This window comes from Nycticebus coucang, chromosome 11, assembly GCF_027406575.1.
Source record: "Nycticebus coucang isolate mNycCou1 chromosome 11, mNycCou1.pri, whole genome shotgun sequence".
Classification (NCBI taxonomy): Eukaryota; Metazoa; Chordata; class Mammalia; order Primates; family Lorisidae; genus Nycticebus; species Nycticebus coucang.
Window position 1 is genome coordinate 122,321,402 of NC_069790.1, and position 23,394 is coordinate 122,344,795.

General features: G+C 42.7%; 1 protein-coding gene and 1 non-coding gene across 3 annotated transcripts in view; both read right to left on the bottom strand.

The window, feature by feature from the left end:
* XRCC2 (X-ray repair cross complementing 2) overlaps positions 1–23,394 on the bottom strand; it is a 132,971-nt gene that overhangs the window by 52,309 nt on the left and 57,268 nt on the right. For both annotated transcript variants that reach the window (XR_008372942.1, XR_008372943.1), the window contains exon 3: positions 3,710–3,813. The gene's annotated coding sequence lies outside the window, so the exon portion shown is untranslated. The remainder of the gene's footprint in view (positions 1–3,709; positions 3,814–23,394) is intronic.
* LOC128560519 (U6 spliceosomal RNA) lies at positions 6,580–6,686 on the bottom strand. The gene has a single exon (XR_008373017.1). It is a non-coding gene; the product is annotated as a U6 spliceosomal RNA (small nuclear RNA).

Consider the following 23,394-nt stretch of genomic DNA (forward strand, 5'->3'; position numbering starts at 1 on the left):
GCTGGGCATTGTGGCAGGCACCTGTAGTCCCAGCTACTCAGGAGGCTGAGGCAAGAGAATCACTTGAGGCCAAGAGTTTGTGGTTGCTGTGAGCTGTGATGCCACAGCACTCTACCGAGGGTGACAGAATGAGATTCTGTTTCTAAAAAATAAATAAAATAAATAAATTCAGGGGTGGTGCCTGTGACTCAAAGGAGTAGGGTGCCGGAGGTGGTGGGTTCAAACCCAGCCCTGGCCAAAAACTGCAAAAAATAAATAAATAAATTAATTAATTAATTCAGACTGTGAATTTGTTTCTCCAGAAATAACATGCTTTTTTTTTTTTTTTGTAGAGACAGAGTCTCACTGTACCGCCCTCGGGTAGAGTGCCGTGGCGTCACACGGCTCACAGCAACCTCTAACTCTTGGGCTTACGCGATTCTTCTGCCTCAGCCTCCCAAGCAGCTGGGACCACAGGCGCCTGCCACAACGCCCGGCTATTTTTTTGTTGCAGTTTGGCTGGGGCCGGGTTTGAACCCGCCACCCTTGGCATATGGGGCTGGCGCCCTACTCACTGAGCCACAGGCGCCGCCCACCAACATGCTTGTTTTTTTTTTTTTTTTTTTTTTTTTGTAGAGACAGAGTCTCACCTTATCACCCTCGGTAGAGTGCTGTGGTGTCACACAGCTCACAGCAACCTCCGAATCCTTGGGCTTAGGCGATTCTCTTGACTCAGCCTCCCAAGTAGCTGGGACTACAGGCGTCTGCCATAACGCCCGGCTATTTTTTTTTGTTGTTGCAGTTTGGCCGGGGCTGGGTTTGAACCCGCCACCCTCAGCATATGGGGCCGGTGCCCTACCCGCTGAGCCACAGGCGCCGCCCCCAACATGCTTGTTTTTAAGAGTTGATGAAAATCAGGCAAGAGAAGAACCATATTATTATTTTGCAAGTTAGGCAGAGGCAGATTTTCACCCCTTTTGCACTAACAATTGCAAGAATTCTGAGTAGTTTTTTTTTTTTTTTTTTTTAATTTGGCCGGGGCTGGGTTTGAACCCACCACCTCCGGCATATGGGACCGGCGCCCTACCCACTGAGCCACAGGCGCCGCCCGATTCTGAGTAGTTTTAAAGTAAAACTATTACGAAGTACAAAAATGATTATGATGTGTGCTTGTTATTGATCTCAAACATAATCTATCAGTACCAAGCGCTAACCGATTGTGCAACAGGAGCTCCCTCAAATATAATCTAGAGCAACCTCTGTAAGCATTTAAGAGTATTCATTAGCTTTATAATCAGGTTTATTGCAAATGACTTATTAAAGAAGGCCTGGCATCACCAACTCATTTAAGTTGCTGTGTATATGTGAAAGTAACAATTAAACTGCATTTCTATTAAAATATTTTGATTTATATTTTCCTGAAGGAGTACTATATTGCTCTTCAATTTAAACTTACTATGATTATCCGGGCGCGGTGGCTCATGCCTGTAATCTCAGCACTTGGGAGGCTGAGGCCAGTGGATCGCCTGAGCTCACAGGTTCAAGACCAGCCTGAGCCAGACTAAGACTTCATCTCTTAAAAATAGCCGGGATTGGACGGCACCTGTGGCTCAGTGGGTAGGGCGCCGGCCCCATATACAGAGGGTGGTGGGTTCAAACCCAGCCCCGGCCAAACTGCAACAAAAAAATAGCCAGGTGTTGTGGCAGGCACCTGTAGTCCCAGCTACTCGGGAGGCTGAGGCAAGAGAATCGCCTAAGTCCAGGAGTTGGAGGTTGCTGTGAGCTGTGTGATGCCATGGCACTCTACCGAGGGCGATAAAGTAAGACTCTGTCTCTACGAAGAAAAAAAAAAAAAAATAGCCGGGATTAGGGTGCTGGCCATGTACACAGGGCTGACGGGTTCGAACACAGCCTGGGTTGCTAAACAACAATGACAACTCCAAAAAAGAAAAAAAATAGCTGGGCGTTGTGGTCCCAGCTGGGAGCCTGAGGCAAGAGAATCACTGAGCCCAAGAGTTTGAGGTTGCTGTGAACTATGACACCACAGCACTCTACTGAGGTGACAAACTGAGACACTGTCTCAAAAAAAAACACCAAAACTTAATATGATTTCAAATGCGAATTACTACATTATAGACAAATCCTTAAAATTCCTAGAGGGCTTTCTTTTAGGATAAATTCTGCAGATGGAGACAGAAGACATGTTTTGTTGTTTTTTTTTTTTTGAGACAGAGTTTTACTATGTTGCCCTCAGTAGAATGCTCTGGCATCACAGATCACAGCAACCTTTTGGGCTTAAGAGATTCTCTTGCCTCAGCCTCCCAAGTAGTTTGGACTTCAAGTGCTTGCCACAACACCAGGCTATTTTTTGTTGCAGTTGTCATTGTTGTTTAGCTGGCTGAGGCCGGGTTTGAAACCACCACCACCCTTGGTATATAGGGCCAGCGCCCTACTCACTAAGCCATAGGTGCCGCCTGCAAATTTACTTTTTAAAAATACTATTTTTTTCAGTGTTTTCATAAAACAGTCTGATTATAAAGTAAGGAGACTGGTTTTACAAACCACAAAGTAAAACAAATCTCATCATTCTAGCTCAAAATTCATACTTACCTAATAATCTCCATTTCTAATCAATGTTCTCTCTTTATTATTCTTTTGACCTTATTATTTTTTTCCTCAAGTGGTTTCTTTATTCTTTCTTTTTCACTTGTATGCTTTTATTTCTTCCCTCTCCTTTCTTTTTAATCATGTAGATTTAGAAGTAGTTGAATTCATTTCCCAACCTGGAAATCTGGTGTGAGGAGTTTCCACAAAGATATCTACTATTTCAAAAGGGAAGGACAGATTTACTCATTAGGGACTAATATTCCATCCTGGTAGCCAGAATACCACTCAGATTCAGTATATTTGATCACATGCTTAAGTTTTATGCAGGCAACAAAGAAGAACTAAAAAAACTCAGATCCTAAGAGGTCTTGATTTTAAACTTTCACATTTTTTTTTTTTGAGACAGTGCCTTAAGCTGTCGTCCTGGGTAGAGTGCCGTTGCATCACAGCTCACAGCAACCTCTAACTCCTGGGTTTAAGCGATTCTCTTGCCTCAGCCTCCCCAGTAGCTGGGACTACAGGGGCCCGCCACAACGTCCGGCTATTTTTTGGTTGTAGTTGTCATTGTTGTTTGGCAGGCCCTGGGCTGGATTCGAACCTGCCAGCTCTGGTGTATGTGGCTGGCACCTTAGCTGCCTGAGCTACAGGCACTGAGCCTCACATTCTATTTTTATGTAACTTTAAAGAAGTATTTGTATTTTGGGAGTTCAGGCAATTTAGGTTAGTTATAAAGTGAAAAACTGAAATTATAGGTGATATTTAAATCACGCTCATTTTTAGGAGGAATTCTTCACCCTTCCCAGTAGAGCAGGGCTTGCTGACTGTTGCTCTGCTTTGATTCCACAGTCTTTACCTGAACTCCTGTTATCCTGTCTAGGAGCCAGACTCTTCCTTAGAGTATGGCTCAGTTTCACAGTGAGTAAGATTCTAGATTTCAAAACTTCCAACCCAGGCCAAGGCTACCTTATCAAGGATGGCAGACTGGTCAAGAACAATGCCTCTACCTATTACGACCTGACAACAGCATTAACCCTCTGGGTGGCTCTGTCCACTCTGGTGACGTGACCAATGATTTTGTCATGCTGAAAGGCCTGTGTGGTGGGACCAAGAAGCGAGTGCTCACCCTCCACAAGTCCTTGTTGGTAGGGATGGAACGGCAGGCTCTGGAGAAGATTGTCCTGATGTTCATCGACACCACCTCTGAGTTTGGCCATGACTGCTTCCAGACTATGGAGGAGAAGAAAGCATTCGTGGAACCACTTAAGAAAGACTGAACTACCTGGTTTCTTGTACCCTCAACGGAACCCCAACAATAAAAGAAAAAAAAAAAGAAAAGAAAGACTGAATTGCTAAGGAAGAAGGAGCTTAATGTCAGGAACAGATTGTACAACTGGTGGGATCTCAATGAAAGTTGTTTTCTAGTAAAAAAAACAAACAAAACAAAAAACACTTTTGACCTACTGTATGAAGTGAAGTATAGGAAGAGACTCAAGAGTTAATGAAACAGGCGGCGCCTGTGGCTCAGTGAGTAGGGCACTGGCCCCATATACCGAGGGTAACCGGTTCAAACTTGGACCTGATCAAACTGCAACAAAAAATAGCTGGGTGTTGTGGCGGGCGCCTGTGGTCCCAGCTACTCGGGAGGCTGAGGCAAGAGAATCGCCTGAGCCCAGGAGTTGGAGGTTGCTGTGAGCTATGTGATGCCATGGCAGGGCACTCTACTGAGGGCGACAAAGTGAGACTCTGCCTTTAAAAAAAGAAAAAAAAAAAAAAGTTAAAAGAAACAAGATTCAGAGAATCTGGCTGAGGTAGCAAAGCAGAGGGTTCCAGGAAAAGTACTAAATGCTCTCCAATCAATACAAAGAGGACTTCATTCTGTCCTGAGAAAATCAAGTTCAAGACTGAAAATCTGAAATCCTAGCAAAACACTCATCTTTCCCATTTTAATAAACTGAAATACTATTGAAAAATTAGGTTGTATCATAACATTCTTTGTTTAAACATTCCCCTTTTTTTAAGAGACAGGGTCTTGCTCTGTCACCCAGGCTGAAGTGCAATGGTACAATCATAGCTCACTGCAGCCTTAACCCCTGCGCTCAAGCAACCCTCCTGTGTTAGCCTCCTGAGTAGCTGGGACTGCGGGTGCCCACCAGGCTGATTTTTCTATTTTTGGTATTGGAAAATTACCACTCTTGCTCAGGCTGGTCTGGAACTCCTGACCTCAAATGATTTCCCCCACCTTGACCTTTCAGAGTGCTAGGATAAGAGGTGTGAGCCACCATGCCCAACCTTGCTTAAGGTTCTTTTGGCTATATGAGATCTTTTTTGGTTTTATTATTATTATTGTTGTTGTTCTTGTTTTTGAGACAGAGTCTCACTATGTTGCCCTTGGTAAAGTGCCATGGCATGACAGCTCACAGCAACCTCAAACTGTTGGGCTTAAGCGATTCTCTTGCCTCAGCCTCCCAAGTAGCTGGCAGTATAGGTGCCCACCACAACGCCTGGCTATTTTTTTCTTGCAGTTGTTGTTGTTTAGCTGGCCTGGACTGGGCTTGAACCCTCCAGCCTTAGTGCATGTGCCCGGCACCGTAACCACTGTGCTACAGGCGCGGAGCCAGGGTTATTTTTCCTAGATCTGCAAAAAAGGATGTTGGTATTTTAATGGGGATTGAATTGAATCTGTAATTCACTTTGGGAAGTATGGACATTTCAACAATGTTGATTCTGCCCATTCCATGAGCATGGTATGTTTTTCCATTTGTTTGCATCCTGTGCACTTTCCTTCTTCAGAGTTTGTAGTTCTCCCTGCAGAGGTCTTTCACCTCCTTGGTTAAATCTATTCCAGAGTCTGGGCAGTGCCTGTGGCTCGTGAGTTGGGCGCCGGCCCCATATACCAAGGGTGGTGGGTTTGAACTTGGCCGCGGCCAAACTGCAACAAAGAAATACCCGGGCGTTGTGGCGGGCGCCTATAGTCCCAGCTACTCGGGAGGCTGAGGCAAGAGAATCACCTAAGCCCAAGAGTTGGAGGTTGCTGTGAGCTGTGACGCCACAGCACTCTACCAGAGTTACAAAGTGAAACTCAGTCTCTAAAAAAAAAAAAAAGTCCATTCCAGGGTATATTTTTTTCCTTTTTGCTATTGTGAAATGTACTGAGTCTTTGATCTGATCCTTACCTAGACTGTTTTTGGCATATAGGAACGCTACTGATTTGTGTACAGTGATTTTGTAACCTAACACCTTGCTGAATTTATTTATCAATACCAAGAGTCTCTTGTCAGAATCTCTGAGGTTTTCTAGGTATAAGACCATATCATCAGCATAGAGCAATAGTTTGACTCCTGCTTTCCCTATTTGAATACCCTTGATTTCCTTCTCTTGCCTTTGCTTACTGTCACCACCACCACTTCTATTCAATATGATGCTGGAAGTTCTAGCTAGAGCAATCAGGCAAGAGAAGGAAATCAAGGGTATTCAAACGGGAAAGCAGGAGTAAACTAAGCAGGAATGCTCTCATTTTCCCCCATTAAGTATGATATTGGCCATGTGTTTATCATATATGACTTCTATAATTTTTTTTGTTTGGTTTTTGCAGATTTTTTTTTATTAACTCATAGCTGTGTACATTAATGTGACCATGGGGCACCATACACTGGTTTTATAGACTGACATATTTTCATCACACTGGTTAACACAGCCTTCCTGGCATTTTCTTAGTTATTGTGTTAAGACATTTAAATTCTACGTTTACTAAGTTTCACATATATCTTTGTAAGATGCACTACAGGTGTAATCCCACCAATCACCCTCCCTCTGCCCACCTCCCACCTCCCTCCCCTCCCTTTCCCCCTATTCTTGGGTTGTAACTGGGTTATAGCTTTCATGTGAAAGCCATAAATTAGTTTCAGAGTAGGGCTGAGTACATTGGATACTTTTTCTTCCATTCTTGAGATACTTTACTAAGAAGAATATGTTCCAGCTCCATCCATGTAAAAAAAATATATGGAACGCTTCACGAATTTGCGTGTCATTCTTGCGCAGGGGCCATGCTAATCTTTTCCATATCATTCCAATTTTAGTATATGTGCTGCCGAAGCAAGCACTGACTTTTATAATTTTAAGGTATGTTCCATCTGTGCCTATTTTATTAAGAGTTCTTATCATAAAAAGGTGCTGAATTTTGTCCATGCTTTTTTGCGTGTCTACTGAGAGGATAATATGCTCTTTGTTTTTGCTTCTATTTATGTGATGAATCACATTTATAGATTTGTGTATGTTGAACCAAATTTGCATTTCTGGGATGAAGCCCACCTGGTTGTGATAGACTTTTTTTTCCCATGTGCAGCTGAATATGGTTTGCTAGGATTTTATTGAGAATTTTTGCATCTATATTGATAAGGGATATTGGTCTGTAGTTTACTTTTTTGCTGTGTCCTCCTGGCTTTGGTACCAAGGTGATATTGGCTTTGTATAATTAGTTGGGGAGGATTCATTTCTTCTTGACGATACAAAATAATTTCTGCTTTGTAGGTCTGGTAAAACATGGCTGTGAAAACATCGGGTCTGGGACTTTTTCTTTTTTTTGAGACAGAGTCTCATATTGTTGGCCTTGGTAGAGTGTCATGGGCTCAAAGCTCAAAGCAACCTCAAACTCTTGGCTCAAGCAATTCTCTTGCCTCGGCCTCCCAAGTAGCTGCGACTACAGGCACCCACCACAATGCCCAGCTAATTTTTAGAGACAGGGTCTTGCTCTTGCTCAAGCTGGTCTCAAACTCTTGAGCTCAGGTAATCTATCTGCCTTGGCCTTCCAGAGCGCTGGCATTATAGGCGTGAGTCACCATGCCTGGCCAGGACTTTTGTTGTTGTTGTTGGAAGATTTTATATTGGTGGGCAGCACCTGTGGCTCAGTGAGTAGGGCGCCAGCCCCACATACCAAGGGTGGCGGGTTCGAACTCGACCCCGGCCAAACTGCAATAAAAAATAGCCAGGCGTTGTGACGGGCGCCTGTAGTTCCACCCACTCGGGAGGCTGAGGCAAAAGAATCACCTAAGCTCAAGAGCTGGAGGTTGCTAGGAGCTGTGATTTTGTATTGCTGCTTGAATTGTGTTACTTGATATTGGTCTGTTCAGGAGTTCTATTTCTTCCTGATTGACTCTAGGGAGACTGTGTATTTCCAGTAATTTGTCTATTTCCTCAGTGTTTTCAAGTTCATGTGCATAGAAATTTGTATAGTATTCAGAGAAGATATTTTGTATTTCTGTGGTATCAGTTGTAATCTTTTTCTTTTTTTTGAGACAGAGTCTCACTTGGTCACCTTTGGTAGAATGCCGTGGTGTCTTAGCTCACAGCAACCTCAAACTCTTGGGTTCAAGTGATCCTCTTGCCTCAGCCTCCCAAGTAGCTGCAACTACAGGCATCCACCACAATGCCCGGCATATATATATATATATATTTTTTTTTTTTTTTTTTTTGAGACAGAACCTCAAGCTGTTGCCCTGAATAGACTGCCATGGCATCACAGCTCAAAGCAACCTCCAGCTCCTGGGCTTAAATGATTCTCTTGCCTCAGCCTCCCTAGTAGTTGGGATTACAGGCACCCGCCACAATGCCTGGCTATTTTTTTTTTTTTTTTGGTTGCAGCCGTCATTGTTGTTTGGCGGGCCCAGGCTGGATTCAAACCCCAGCTCAAGTGTATATGGCTGGCACCTTAGCTGCTTGAGCCACAGGTGCTGAGCCTGCCCACCTATTTTTTAGAGATGAGGTTTCACTCTGCCTTAAGCTGGTCTCAAACCTATGAATTTAGGCAATCCACCCACCTCAGTCTCCCAAGTGCCGGGATTACAGGTGTAAGCCACTGCGCCTGGCCCGGAATATTTCTTTTTCTTTTTTAGAGACAGAGTTTCAGTTTGTCGCCCTCGGTAGAGTGCTGTAGCATCACACAGCTCACAGCAACCTCCAGCTCTTGGACTTAGGCGATTCTCTTCCCGCAGCCTCCCAAGTAGCTGGGACCACCTGCCACAACACCCGGCTATTTATTTGTTGCAGTTTGGTAGCAGCTGGGTTCAAACCCGCCACCCTCAGGATACGGGGCGGGCGCCCTACTCACTGAGCCACGGGTGTCACCCTCTTTTTCATTTCTGATTGTGTTTATTAGGATCCCTTCTTTTCTGTTTCTAGTTAGTCTAGTGAGAGGCCAGTCATTTTTAGTTATCTTTTCAAAGAACCAACTTTTTGTTTTATTAATCTTGTGTCTAATTCTTTTGTAATCCATTTCATTTAGTTCTGGTCTGACCTTAGTTATTTCTTTTCTTCTGCTGGGGATTGGATTGCTCTTCCTTTTCCAATTCCTTGAAATAGTTCATTAGATTGTTGATTTGTGATCTTTCTGTATCTTGGACATAGGCATTTGAGGCTACAAATTCTCCTCAGAGGACGGCTTTGCAGCACACCACATATTTCGGTAATTTGTGCCTCAGTTGTCATTTAGTTCAAACAGTCTTTTGATTTCCATAGTAATTTCCTCCTTGACCAAATAATCATCAGGAGTAGGTGGTTTAATTTCCAGGACTTTGTGTTTAGTTGAGTGTTTCTCTAGGAATTGTTTTCTAATTTTATTCTATTGTGATCTGAGAAGATGCATGGGATAATTTCTATTTTTTTTTTTTTATTGAGGGTACAATAAGCCAGATTACACTGATTGCAATTGTTAGGTAAAGTCCCTCTTGCAATCATGTCTTGCCCCCATAATAATTTCTATTTTTTAAAGTTGTTAAGACATGTTTTGTGGCCTAGGATGTGATCAATCTTAGAGACTATGTTTTTTATTTCTTATTTTTATTTATTTATTTATTTTTGAGACAGAATCTCACTATGTCACCCTTGGTAGAGTGCCATGGCATCACAGCTCACAGCAACCTCAAACCATTGGGCTTAAGCAATTCTTTTGCCTCAGCCTCCCAAGTAGCTGGGACTACAGGCACCTGCCACAATGCCCGGCTATTTTTTATTGCTGTTGTCATTGTTGTTTAGCCGTCCAGGGCTGGGTTTGAACCTGCCACCCTCGGTGCATGTGGCTGGTACAGTAACAACTGTGCTACGGGCACCAAGCTGAGAAACTATATATACTCAGTAGTTTTGGGGTAGAATGTTGTGTAAATGTCTGTTAGACTTATTTGTCATAGAATCCTGTTTAAGCCCATTGTTTCTTTATCTGTCCTGTTCTGTCAATTGGGTATTGAAGTCCCTAGATATTAAATGCTGCTATTAATCATTTCATTTGGATCTAGTAGAATTTGCTTTATGAATCTGGACGCATCTGTGTTAGGTGCATAGCTATTTAGGATTTTTTTTTTTTTTGTAGAGACAGTCTCACTTTACTACCCTCAGTAGAGTGCCATGGCGTCACACGGCTCACAGCAACCTCCAGCTCTTGGGCTTACGTGATTCTCTTGCCTTAGCCTCCTGAGCAGCTGGGACTACAGGCGCCCACCACAATGCCCGGCTATTTTTTTGTTGCAGTTTGGCCGGGGCTGGGTTTGAACCCACCACCCTCAGTATATGGGGCCGGCGCCCTACTCACTGAGCCACAGGCGCCACCCTTTTTTTTTTTTTTTGTAGAGACAGAGTCTCACTGTACTGCCCTCGGGTAGAGTGCCATGACGTCACATGGCTCACAGCAACCTCTAACTCTTGGGCTTACGCGATTCTCTTGCCTCAGCCTCCCAAGCAGCTAGGACTACAGGCGCCCACCACAACGCCCGGCTATTCTTTTTGTTTGCAGTTTGGCCGGGGCTGGGTTTAAACCCACCACCGCTATTTAGGATTTTTATGTCTTCTTATTGAATCATTCCCTTCACCATTGTATAGTGACCCTTTGTCTCTTGTTTACTTTTGTTGATTTGAAGTCCATGTTATCTGACTTCAATGGAATGGTTAGACAACCTTTGTTTTCCATTTGCACAGAATATTGTTTTTCATCCCTTCACGTTGAGACTGAAGGAGTCCTTGTGGATTAGCTGTGTTTCTGGATACTTAACTTTATTTTGTTATCCATTCAGCCAGCCTGTGTCTCTTCAGTGGGAAGTTGAAGTCATTAACATTTATTGAAAGCATTGGTAAGTGGGTGGATTTCTGTTCATCCAGTTGCATAGAACATTACTACTTTGTTTTGCTTCTTGAGCCATTTGTGGTATCTGGGCTCTGAACTTTAGCATTTGGATGGTTTTACACTGGTAGGTGTAAATTGTGCTGAGTCATGTATAATGCAGATCTGTGCACTCCCTGCTGGGTAGGTCTGGTCTTAACAAATTTCCTCAGTGTTTGCTTATCTGAGAAAGTCTTTATTTCTCCTTCATATAAGAAACTTAGTTTTGGGCGGCGCCTATGGCTCAGTGGGTAGGGCCCCAGCCCCATATACCGAGGGTGGAGGGTTCAAACTCGGCACAAAATTGCAACAAAAAAATAGCCAGGCATTGTGTTGGGTGCCTGTAGTTCCAGCTACTGGGAAGGCTGAGGCAAGAGAATCGCCTAAGCCCAGGAGTTGGAGGTTGTTGTGAGCTGTGTGACACCACAGCACTCTACTGAGGGTAGTAAAGTGAGACTCTGTCTCTCCAAAACAAACAAACAAACAAAAAAACCCCTTAGTTTTGCAAGATTCTAGGCTGTCCATTGTTCTGTTTGAGAAGACTGAAAATAGGGCCCTAGTCTCCCTTTGGCTTGTAAAGTTGCAGTTTAGAAATCTGTAGTTAGGGCAGCGCCTGTGGCTCAAAGGAGTAGGGCACCACCCCCATATGCTGGAGGTGGTGGGTTCAAACTCAGCCCCGGCCAAAAACCGAAAAAAAAAAAAAGAAATCTGTAGTTAGTGTCATAGGTTTTCCTTTGTCAGTTACCTGATATTTTCACCTTACAGTGCACAGTTCTTCGTTCATGTTAACTTGGGCCAGTCTGATGATTATGTCATGGTGATTGCCTTTCCATAACCCCATAATTCTTGTAGGCTTTGTACATTCCTCTTATTTTTGTTCTTTCTCTTCAACTGCCTTGTTTAATTCAAATATTTTGTCTTCTCACTCTGAGATTCTTCTGCCTGCTCTAGCCTATTCTATTTTGTATTTCTTTGAATGAATTTTTCATTTTCAGATGCTCTGTTTTAAATAAATTGCCTAATCCATTTCCTACATTATTTTTCTGGCTTCTTTGTGTTAGGTTCTGTTTTCTCTTGTATTTCATTGAGCTTCTGCACAATCTATATTCAAAATTCTATTATTTTTGAGACAAATTCTTGCTCTGTTGCCCAGGCTAGAGTGCTATGGCATCAGCCTAGCTCACTGCAACCTCAAACTACTGTGCTCCGGTGTTCCCCTGCCTTAGCCTCCTGTGTAGCTGGGACTACAGGTGACCATTACAACACCCAGCTAATTTTTTCTACTGTTTGTAGAAACTTGCTCAGCCTGGTCTTGAACTCCTAAGCTCAAGGGATCTCCCTGCCTTAGTCTCCCAGAGTGCTAGGATTACAGGCATGAAAAATCTTGCCTGGCCCATATTCAAAATTCTTATGAGTCATTTCAATATTCTCAATGGTTTCCATTGGGAGTGAGTTATTGTTTTCTTGCAGGGGTGTCCTTTCTGTCTGATTTCTCAGGTATCTGGAGATCTTTTACTGATTTCTTCTCATTTGAAGCAGCTTTTGCTTCTTATTTTTGGAATTTGTTTTGATTCGATAATGATATGCCAAGTTTAATCTCTGAGATAGTGAGTAGTGCTTATGGGTGAGTCTCAAGTACACCCTGTATGAATGAATCAGTAAATGCTGTAAAGGGAATTCAAATCGACCTCATTCCCAGTAAGTGGTGCTACCTAGAAGAAACAAACTGCAATGTTGACTTTGCATCCTGTGACCAGCGGTAGTCCCTCAGGAGAAGCACCTGATTGCCCCAGGTAGTGGGTAGGGCCTTGGAATTTCTTTTTAATTTTTTTTTTTTTAGAGACAGAATCTCACTTTGTCACCCTTGGTAGAGTGCCATGGCATCACAGCTCACAGCAACCTCCAACTCTTGGGCTTAGGTGATTCTCTTGCCTCAGCCTCCCGAGTAGCTGGGACTATAGGTGCCTGCCACAATGCCCGGCTATTTTTTTGTTGCAGTTTGGCTGGGGCCAGGTTTGAACCTGCTACCCTTGGTATATGGGGCTGGCACCCTACTCACTGAGCCACAGGCGCTGCCCGGGGCCTTGGAATTTCACGTGCGTCTTTATTCACTGCCATAGAATAGGTGGGTGGTACAGCACAGTTGGGCAAGGGCCAGGTTGGGTGAGTTTGCCCTCAGGCTCCAGCAAAAAGGGTCAAGGTATCTGTTTGAACTGGGGGTCAAATCTTTTCTCCCAGCTTCCAGCAAAGCTACCAGGGAGGGGCCATAGTTACCTCACTCAAGCACACATTTCCCCTCCTTGCCCTTGATCAATGCAACTGAGACATAGGGGTACAAGATCTGGCCTGCAGGCTTGTCCCTGGGTCCCCAAATATCAAACCTTAACCATGCCAGGGAGAAGCATGGTGGTTCTGAGTTACCCACAGCTTGCACAAGCAGGATGGATGTCCTTCTGCCTTAGAGCATGTCCTCCCCTGATGGAGTCACAAGCCAAGTGGCAATGTGAAGGCCAGCACACAAGGGACTTGTAGTTCAAGCACCCCTCAGTCCACTGCAGGACCCCCAGAAGAAAGGCCTGAGCCCAATCTCTGTGGAAGTCTTGGTATGGTGGCTCAATTTTCTCTCTCAGGAGCCACAGGTCAGGGGGGAAGTGACTGGGAGAGAAAGAATTTAGAAAGGCTTGAGCACCATTCTTTGTGGAAACCCTGTTGTGATAGTTGTACCTACCAAGAGGAAAATAGCTCCTGTGAGCCCCAACTCAACTGTCTCTCAGTAGCCATGGGCAGGGAAGGGGAGGAAAGAGTTGGAAGGGGAGAAAAATAGCACTCTGGTCATCTCTGTCCCCCTTTCCAGAAAGCAATCCACACAGAATGTCCAGGCTCTGGGGTCATCCAGATCCCCTAGGAGCTACCAGCCCCCAAGGCTCCTGCAGTCTGGGCCAGAGTTGGGAAACATTTGTGTGGGAGCAAGCAAGAGAGGAACCAAGAGGCTGAAGCCCCCTGGGGAGAGCAAATGCACATGGCAGGTGGGGTGGAGAAGCAATATGGTGCCTGCCATCTGAGCTTGGGTCTTTGGTGATAGAAAGTGACCCTGAGGGCATCACCAGCCGGGTGCTTCGTCTTCAAGAAGCTCCCAATTCATTGGTGGCAGCAGCTTTTGGGTTTGTGAAGGTAAAAGAGTTCTCCAGCAGCTCAGGAGCCCAGTGACTGCCAGAGATGTGGGGGAGGGAGAATTGAGCCATTTCACCTGCCCTTCTTGGTGGACTCCAAGCTCCCAGGGGTTCTCTGCTGATAGCCTGCTCCGTCAATGTTCTGTTCTGCAACTTCTTCCTCTGGAATCTCTGGTACTTCTGGGAAGTGTTTTTCCTGTCATAGCAGCTGCCAATGACTATGAAGGCTGAGAAGTCATACAGTTGATGGCCTTATTTTTTTTTTTTTTTTGTAGAGACAGAGTCTCACTTTATGACCCTTGGTAGAGTGCCATGGCCTCACACAGCTCACAGCAACCTCCAACTCCTGGGCTTAAGCGATTCTCTTGCCTCAGCCTCCCAAGTAGCTGGGACTACAGGTGACTGCCACAATGTCCGGCCATTTTTTGGTTTCGTTGTCATTGTTGTTTGGCAAGCCAGAGCTGGGTTTGAACCTGCCAGCTCCGGGTGTTATGTGACTGGCACCCTAGCTGCTGAGCTACAGGCGCCGAGCCATGGGCATGTTACTTTAATAAACATTTCATTCAACCAAATGTAAAATACATTTTATTTATTCTTTCTCTGCGTACACCCTGTTCTTCACTATATGAATCAAATTTAAATACTACATTGACAATTTAAAAATAGCTTTAGAAAATTTCTGCTAAATAAATGAAATTTCAATTTTAAGCACAGTACTGCATAAAGAAAACAATAATGGGAGCTGATGCCTAAACAAATCCAGAGAAGTAAATTATATTATTTTCTGATAAATTTGATTTTCTTTAAAAAAAAAGTCATAGTTCTTTACCTACCTACTATATTGACCTTGAGTAGTGTGCCTTTATGAACAACAGCCATTCATTACTGAGTAGCTACTCTATAATAGAAAATAGAGTTGGGGAAAATACAAAAGGATAGGATGTAAAATTTCCAGGCTGGGCACCTTGGCTCATGCCTGCAATTCTGGCATTCTGGGAGGCCAACAAGGGTGGATTGCTTGAGTTCACAGGTTTGAGACCAGACTGAGCCAGAGTGAGACCTCATCTCTAAAAATAGCCAGGTATTGTGGCAGATGCCTGTAGTCCCAGCTACTCGGGAGGCTGGGGCAAGAGAATCGCTTGAGCCCAAGAATTTGAGGTTGCTGTGAGCTACGAAGCCACGACACCAAGGGTGACAAAGGAGACTCTGTTTCAAAAAAAAAAAAGGTAAAAAATAATAATAGTCAAGCTAGTATATAAATCTCAAATGAAGGCTATGAATGAGGGCAGAAGTGAACTTGAACCCAGGAGGATCAGGGAAGTTCCATAGAACATGTAGGATTTGTTTGGAACTTGGAACTCCACCCAGTTTTAACAAAATGATAGAATTAGTGGCTTTCTTGAGTAAAACATTCTCCCTCAGCCATAGTACTTATGGTACTTTTCCCAGAAAAAATACTTTCTTGTGACTCTCTCATACCTGAGATCTCATTCTGAAGTCTAGATCTCTTACTAGGGTATCCGCCATGCCATAAGGAAAGTGGTCATTTTTGGATAACTTCGCTAATGCTCTAGAGAGCTTTGTCTATTTACGTGGCAAGATGTAGTAACATTTCATTATTCTTGGGGAATTTTCTTCCCCCTCCTGCTTTGGCCAAGTACAGTTCTATTTGAAAACAACAACATGAAGCTATTCAGCAATTCCCCACACTGCTTTAATTGTGTGGCCACTATGCCCTCAGGGGCCATGCTCTTCAACACAGGGCTTATGCAGCTGGCACATGGATTAACCAAAAGAACTATCTGGAAAATTTCTCTAGCCCATCTTGTCTAGGTTACAAATAGAGAAAGCACTCAACAATGGAAGAAGAAAAATAAAGAAGAAGTCTGGGATTTGATTACCAGTTGGCTCAGTAGCAGTAACAGCAGATTTTTTTTTGTTTGTTTACCAATCAACCTAACCTATTTGGCAGCATAAAGCAAAAAGAAGAGACCCCTAATAGTAGATCAAAGAATAATTTTCCAAAGCTTAAAAACATGATCTCATACAATTATAAAACGAACATGTGGTCCAATATTTTAATCAACTCTTAATTAATGAGAGAATGGGGAAAGAGTAGGTTCACATGAGAATTTAAGGATGTAGGTATTTATAACGATTTAATAAAGAAATGTTAGGTAAGATTACTAGGTCAGATATGAAACTAGTGAGTGTCCTATAGAGGCATAAACCACAACCACCGGCTTATCTTTCCCACTGGACAGAAGTTATCTGCATCTCTAATTGAACAAGAATCTATAAGTTAACCTTTCTCCTAGTTGTCACATAATCCAGTGAGTAGAGTCAATCAAAGGAAAAGGATTGGCAGTACATTGAAAGAACACCCAGTAATCTTGTGTCCATTCCTAAGTTTTGTTTTTTTTTTTGTAGAGACAGAGTCTTGCTTTGTCGCCCTCAGTAGAGTGCGGTGCCATCACAGCTCACAGCAACCTCCAACTCCTGGGCTTAGCTGATTCTTTTGCTTCAGTCTCCCGAGTAGCTGGGACTACAGGCGCCCGCAAGGCCTGGCTAATTTTTTGTTGCAGTTTGGCTGGGGCCGGGTTTGAACCCACCACCCTCGGTATATGGGACCGGCGCCCTACCCACTGAGCCACAGGCGCTGCCCCCCATTCCTAAGTTTTGAATAATTTTTCTTTTTCTTTCTTTCTTTTTTTTTTTTTTGAGACAGAGTCTCAAGCTGTCGCTCTAGGTAAAATGTCGTGGCATCACAGCTCACAGCAACCTCCAACTCTTGGGCTTATGAGATTCTCTTGCCTCAGCCTCCCAAGTAGCTGGGACTATAGGTGCCTGCTACAATGCCTGGCTTTTTTTTTTGGTTGTAGTTTTTGTTGTTTGGCGGCCCCGGGCTGGATTTGAACCCACCAGCTCCAGTGTATGTGGCTGGCGCCCTAGCTGCTTGAGCCACAGGCGCTGAGCTGAGAAAATTATTTCTAATTTAAACTTATATGTATATATGTGTTGCGAAGACATGTGATCAAGCCAACAAAGTCAATAAAAGACTTTCAAATATAAAAAGTATATTGTATTAGATTAAAATTCTGTAGGGAAAGAGGAATAAAGATGTATGCTAATAAAACTAGAAATAATGTAAAAATTCAGACTATTAAATTCAAGCTTTACTTTTGAAAAAAAAATTTTTTTTGAGAGACAGGGTCCTACTTTGTTACCCAACTGTAATGCAATGGCCTAGTCACAGCTCACTATAAACTTAAACTCCTGGCACAACTGATCCTCCTGCTTCAGCATCCAAGTATCTAGGACTACAGCAGCATGCCACCACACCTGCTGAGTTAAAAACCAAGCTTTTGTAGAGATGGGGTCACTCTGTATTGCCCAGGCTGGTCTTGACCTCCTGGCTTCAAGCAATCCTGCTTCAGCCTCTCAAAGTGCAGGGATTACAGATGTGAGCCACCATGTTTGGCCTAAAATTTATTTTTAATTAATTATTATTGTTATTATTATTATTGAGACAGAGTCTCACTATGTTGTCTTCTGTAGAGTGCCCTGGTGTCACAGCTTCCAACAACCTCAAACTCCTGGGTTCAAGCGATTCCCTTGCCTCAGCCTCCCAAGTAGCTGTGACTACAGACGCCTGCCACAATGCCTGGCCATTTTTTCGTTGCAGTTGTCATCATTGTTGTTTTAGCTGGCCCTGGCCAGGTTTGAACCCCTCAGCCTGGGTGCATGTGGCCAGCGCCCTACCCACTGAGCTACGGGTGCCACCTGATTAACATTTTTTGAGACAAGGTCTTTTGCTCTGTTGCCTCAGCAAGAGTGCAACCTCAAACTTCTGGGTTGAAGCAATCCTGTGTCAGCCTGTCAAATAGCTGGGACTACAAGGAGCACACTACCACACTAGGCTAATTTTGGGGAAAAAAAATTTTTTTTTGAGACAGCGTATCACTTAATTGTTCTTGCTAGAGTGCTGTGGCATTGTAGGTCACAGTAACCTCAAACTCTTTGGGCTCAATCAATCCTCTTGCCTCAACTTCCTGGGTAGCTGGGACTACAGGCACCTATCACTATACCTGGCTATTTTTAGAGACAGGGGTCTTGCTTTTGCTCAGGCTGGTCTTGAACTCCTGAACTCAAGCAATCCTCCCACCTTGGCCTCCTGGAGTGCTAGGATTACAGGCATGAGCCACTGTGCCTGCCTTAATGTTTGAAATTTTTTGTAGAGATGAGGTTGTTGTTCAGACTTATCTGAGACTCCTGGGTTCAAGTGATCTACCCTGGCCTCCCACTGTGCTGGCATTAGCCACCTCACCTAGTTCATTTTTAACAAGTGTGGTAAAATATACATAACATTTACCTTGTTAATCATTTTAACCACACAGTGCAGTAGTGTTAAGTACATTCACATAGTACAACCAATCACCAGAACTCTTTACATCTTGGAAAACTGAAACTCTGTACCCATTAAACAGCTCCCCATCTCCCTCTTCCCTCACCTCCTGGCAACCCCCACCGCCTTCTCTCTCTGTGAATCTGACTTCTCTAGATACCTTACACAGGTAGAATCATCAAGCTTTACATTTGCATTTGAAAAAATATGTGGTGGGTATCAAATTTCTATGATATATATAGATTTTAGTGGATATACTTAATACATGTTTTATTAAAAATGTAAATATGCTAGAAATTAAGTACTTTGCCATTATCCAAACTTATGAACAAAAGTTTTTTTTTGTTTGTTTGAGACAGAGCCTCAAGCTGTTGTCCTGGTGGCATCACAGCTCACAGCAACCTCCAACTCCTGGGCTTATGAGATTCTCTTGCCTCAGCCTCCCAAGTAACTGGGACTACAGGCACCCACCACAACACCTGGCTATTTTTTGGTTGTAGTTGTCATTGTTGTTTGGCAGGCCAGGGCTGGATTTGAACCTGCCAGCTCTGGCGTATGTGGCTGGCACCTTAGCCTCCTGAGCTACAGGTGCTGAGTGTGAACAAAAGTTTTGAATGTTAAGTCAAAAGGTAGGAGAGGATACATACTTTTATAAATTTCTTTTAAGGAGTAAGTAGTATGTCAGTGACCCTAACCCTGTCTCTTGGTTATATATATGAGATCAAATGAGTAGCAAACAGATAAACAAAGATCTAGATTGTAGCATATCAGTAAGAACCCAGGACTCCTGACACCCTGTGATTGCAGGGAAATCTTTTTTTTGTTTTGAGACAGAGTCTCAAACTGTCGCCCTGGGTAGAGTGTCGTAGCGTCACAGCTCACAGCAACCTCAAATTCTTGGGCTCAAGCGATTCGCTTGCCTCAGCCTCTCATGTAGCTGGGACGACAGGTGCCTGCCACAATGCCCGGGTATTTTTTTTGTTGTTGCAGTTATCATTGTTGTTTTAGCTGGCTGGGGCGGGGTTTAAACCTGCCAGCCTCAGTGTATGTGGCTGGCGCCCTATGCACTGAGCTACGGGCTCTGATGCACACAGATTCTATTGTCCATAAATTTTTTACATTTTGATTTGCAATACACTACTCACATATAACCTTATTATGTTTGAATACTTTTCACAGTCAAGAATCCATAAGTAGGGGCAGCTCCTGTGGCTCAAGGAGAAGGGCACTGGCCCCATACACCGGAGGTGGTGGGTTCAAACCCAGCCCCGGCCAATAAAAAAAAAAAAGAATCCATAAGTAGGGCAGCGCCTGTAGCTCAGTGAGTAGGGCGACAACCCCATATACTTGAGGGTGGAGGATTCAAACCCGGACCCGGCCAAACTGCAACAAAAAAATAGTTGGGCATTGTGGTGGGCACCTGTAGTCCCAGCTACTCAGGAGGCTGAGGCAAGAGATCACCTAAGCCCAGGAGTTGGAGTTTGCTGTGATCTGTGACGCCACAGCACTCTACCGAGAGCGACAAAGTGAGACTCTGTCTTAAAAAAAAAAAAGGTAATAAGTAATACCCTACATTACCCTACAATTTATCTCTGATGCAAGGCAGATTTTTTTTTTTACCTACAAATCAGATTTTTATAATACAGATTTATTTTATTTTATTAATTAATTTTTTTTTCTAGAGACAGAGTCTCACCTTTTCACCCTGGGTAGAGTGCCATGGCGTCACACGGCTCATAGTAACCTCCTTACTTTATTTTATTTTTTTGAGACAAAGTTTCACTATGTCGCCTTAGATAGAGTACCGTTGTGTCACTGCTCATAGCAACTTCAAACTCCTGGGCTTAAGTGATTCTCTTGCCTCAGCCTCCCAAGTAGCTGGCACTACAGGCACCCGCCACAAAGACGGGCTATTTTTTTGTTGCAGTTGTCTTTTTTGGTTAGCTGGCCTGGGCTGGATTTGAACCTGCAAGCCTCGGTGTGTATGGCTGGTGCCGTAACAACTGTGCTACAGGCACCGAGCTTACAATACAGATTTAAACAGACAAATTTACATTTAGTGATACAATTAGTATTAATATTTGTTTGAAGTAAGATTATTACCCTATAAATGATTATTACACTAATAAGGACTTAGAAAGGTGGAAGAGACCACAGAGGTCATCTAGTCAAAAATAACAGAAGCATAAACTAAGGCACACTGAATTACCTACCCTCACATAGCCTTCAGGAAAATCTGAATCATATTTCACATGTTAGACATGAATTATGAGACTATTCATAAATATTTCTTAATATTTCAAAAAGGATCCTTTGAGAAACTTCAAAATAAATGAATGGAATCCAATCATTTAAAACTCAAGTGCTGTTATTTCTACAAGATCTTGCATTATATGTTCATTTGTTCATTGGAAGAAAAATCACATTTTCATTTCTTATATTTTATTTATATTAGAAAGAGCACTTCAACATTAATTCAAATATCTATCCATTAAATGCAAAAATGTTAATGCAATATTAAAAAAGAAATTTAAATGAAAGCAAGGGAATATCACATTAAGGTTCCCATGGCAACTCTCACTACACTTTCTAGCTTCTGAATTGTAATCTGGTCATTTATTACAGGCTCATAGAAAATACCATTTTGCAAATATTTAAAGATGTATAGGTTAATTCATGTCAATTCAAGACTTCGGGTGCAATGTAATATAATACATTAGGCTAACAATATTCTAAATATTAACTCATATTCATAATTTAGACATATCTACATCAAGCCGATGCAAACTTCCTAAATGTTGAATGATTTGTTAGCACTCACATGAATCATACCACTTTGCAGTTCCCATCGCAGCTGAAATCTGAGCCTTATGCTACTGAAATAAAAATGTAAGTATGGTCAAATGACTCTCACTTTAGGAAGAATTTGAAATTACAAATGAAAAATTCTGTAAGAATAAGCAAAATACACATTCTTTTTTTTTTTTTGTAGAGACAGAGTCTCACTTTATGGCCCTTGGTAGAGTGCCGTGGCCTCACACAGCTCACAGCAACCTCCAGCTCCTGGGCTTAAGCGATTCTCTTGCCTCAGCCTCCCGAGTAGCTGGAACTACAGGCGCCCGCCACAACGCCCAGCTAGCAAAATATAAATTCTTTAGTCCACATAATTTAAAAGTCCAAGAATTGAATTATGCAAATCAAACAATCCTGCCAAATCCTATTTTATCATCAGCACTGTTTTTTTTATGACATTTAATAATTAATATTAATGTGTTAAAAACTCAAAAAGTAAATATCTTTTCACCAAGTAATATATCTTTATTTATCTAAAGGAAATAATTAGGTTACTATCAAGCTATATGTATGAGGACTTAGGAAAAATATAAACTAAATATCAATAGGGGTGGGTTAAACAAATTATGGTGTATAGAACTTTGGAAATGATTAGATCAACATATATTGATATGGAAAGATATCTATAACACATTGTTAAGTAAATAAAACAAATATAAAACAGTATGTGCAATAAAGAAAAAAAGAAACAACAAAACAAAAAGCCAAAATACTTTCTCAAAAACAATGTGTATGTGTGTCTGGAGACTAACCTAGACTGATAAACCCCAAAGCATAGTAGCGGAGCTCTCTGGATGGTGGGATTACGGTTGACTTTTACTTTACTTTTCTGAATGTTTTTCAGATGCATATAATTAGAAAATAAAGATATAAGACAAAATCAGTGCTGCCTGTTGTTTTAAGTGTGAAGATATAAATTCTCTTCTGGCTGGGGGCCTGTAGCTCAGCCGGTAGGGTGGCAGCCACATACACCGGAGCTGGTGGGTTCAAACCCAGCCTAGGCCTGCGAAACAACAATGATAACTATAACAAAAAATCACCAGGCGTTTTTGCGGGTACCTGTAGTCCCAGCTACTTGGGAGGCAGAGGCAAGAGAATTGCTTAAGCCCAAGAGTCTGAGGTTGCTGTGAGCTGTGATGTCACTGCACTCTACCGAGGGCAACATAGTGAGACTCTATCTCAAAAAAAAAAAAAAAACAAGCTGGGCATTTGGTGGGCATCCATAGTCCCAGCTAGTTGGGTGGCTAAAGCAGAAGGTTCACTTGACCCCGGAGTTTGAGATTGCCGTGAGCTATGATGCTATGGCATTCCACCCTGGGGCAACAGAGTGAGATTCTGTCTCAAACAAACAAAAAAAAAAACATTCTTTCTTTTTTTTTTTTGAGGCAGAGTCTCACTTTGTGGCCCTCGGTAGAGTGCCGTGGCGTTACAGCTCACAGCAACCTCAAACTCTTGGGCTTAAGTGATTCTCTTCCCTCAGCCTCCTGAGTAGCTGGGACTACAGGTGCCTGCCACAACACCCAGCTATATTTTGGTTGCAGTTGTCGTTGTTTGGCAGGCCTGGGCCGGGGTCAAACCCACCAGCCCTGGTGTATGTGGCTGGTGCCCTAGCCACTGAGCAACTGGCGCCGAGCCCAAAAACATTTTCTTTTAGTATCTTTTTTTTTTTTTTTTTTATTGTTGGGGATTCATTGTCAAAAACATTTTCTAAAAATTCATTTTTTACTCCTATAAAAAATAATCATGGAAATTTAAAACCATGTAAATATTTTTGTTTTTTGTTTTTTTTTTTTTTTTTTTTTTTTTTTAATTGTTGCAGTTTTGGCCAGGGCTGGGTTTGAACTCACCACCCTCAGCATATGGGACCAGCACCCTACTCACTGAGCCACAGGTACTACCCCAAAACCATGTAAATATTTTTTTTTTTTTTTTTTTTTTTTTTTTTATGTGGTTTTTGGCCGGGGCTGGGTTTGAACGCTGCACCTCCGGCATATGGGACCGGCGCCCCACTCCCCGAGCCACAGGCACCGCCCACCATGTAAATATTTTAAGAGTAATTAATTAACATATCCATTCCATAAACAAAAATGGTATACACCCATTCAAAATCATATTGTAGAATATTTGTGTGGGAAAATATTATTGATATTTCTTTAAATAAAGAGATTTTAAACACAAATAATAGAAAACCCAGAATCAGTTTAAACCACAAAAGTTCTGGGCCAGGTACAGTAGCTCAC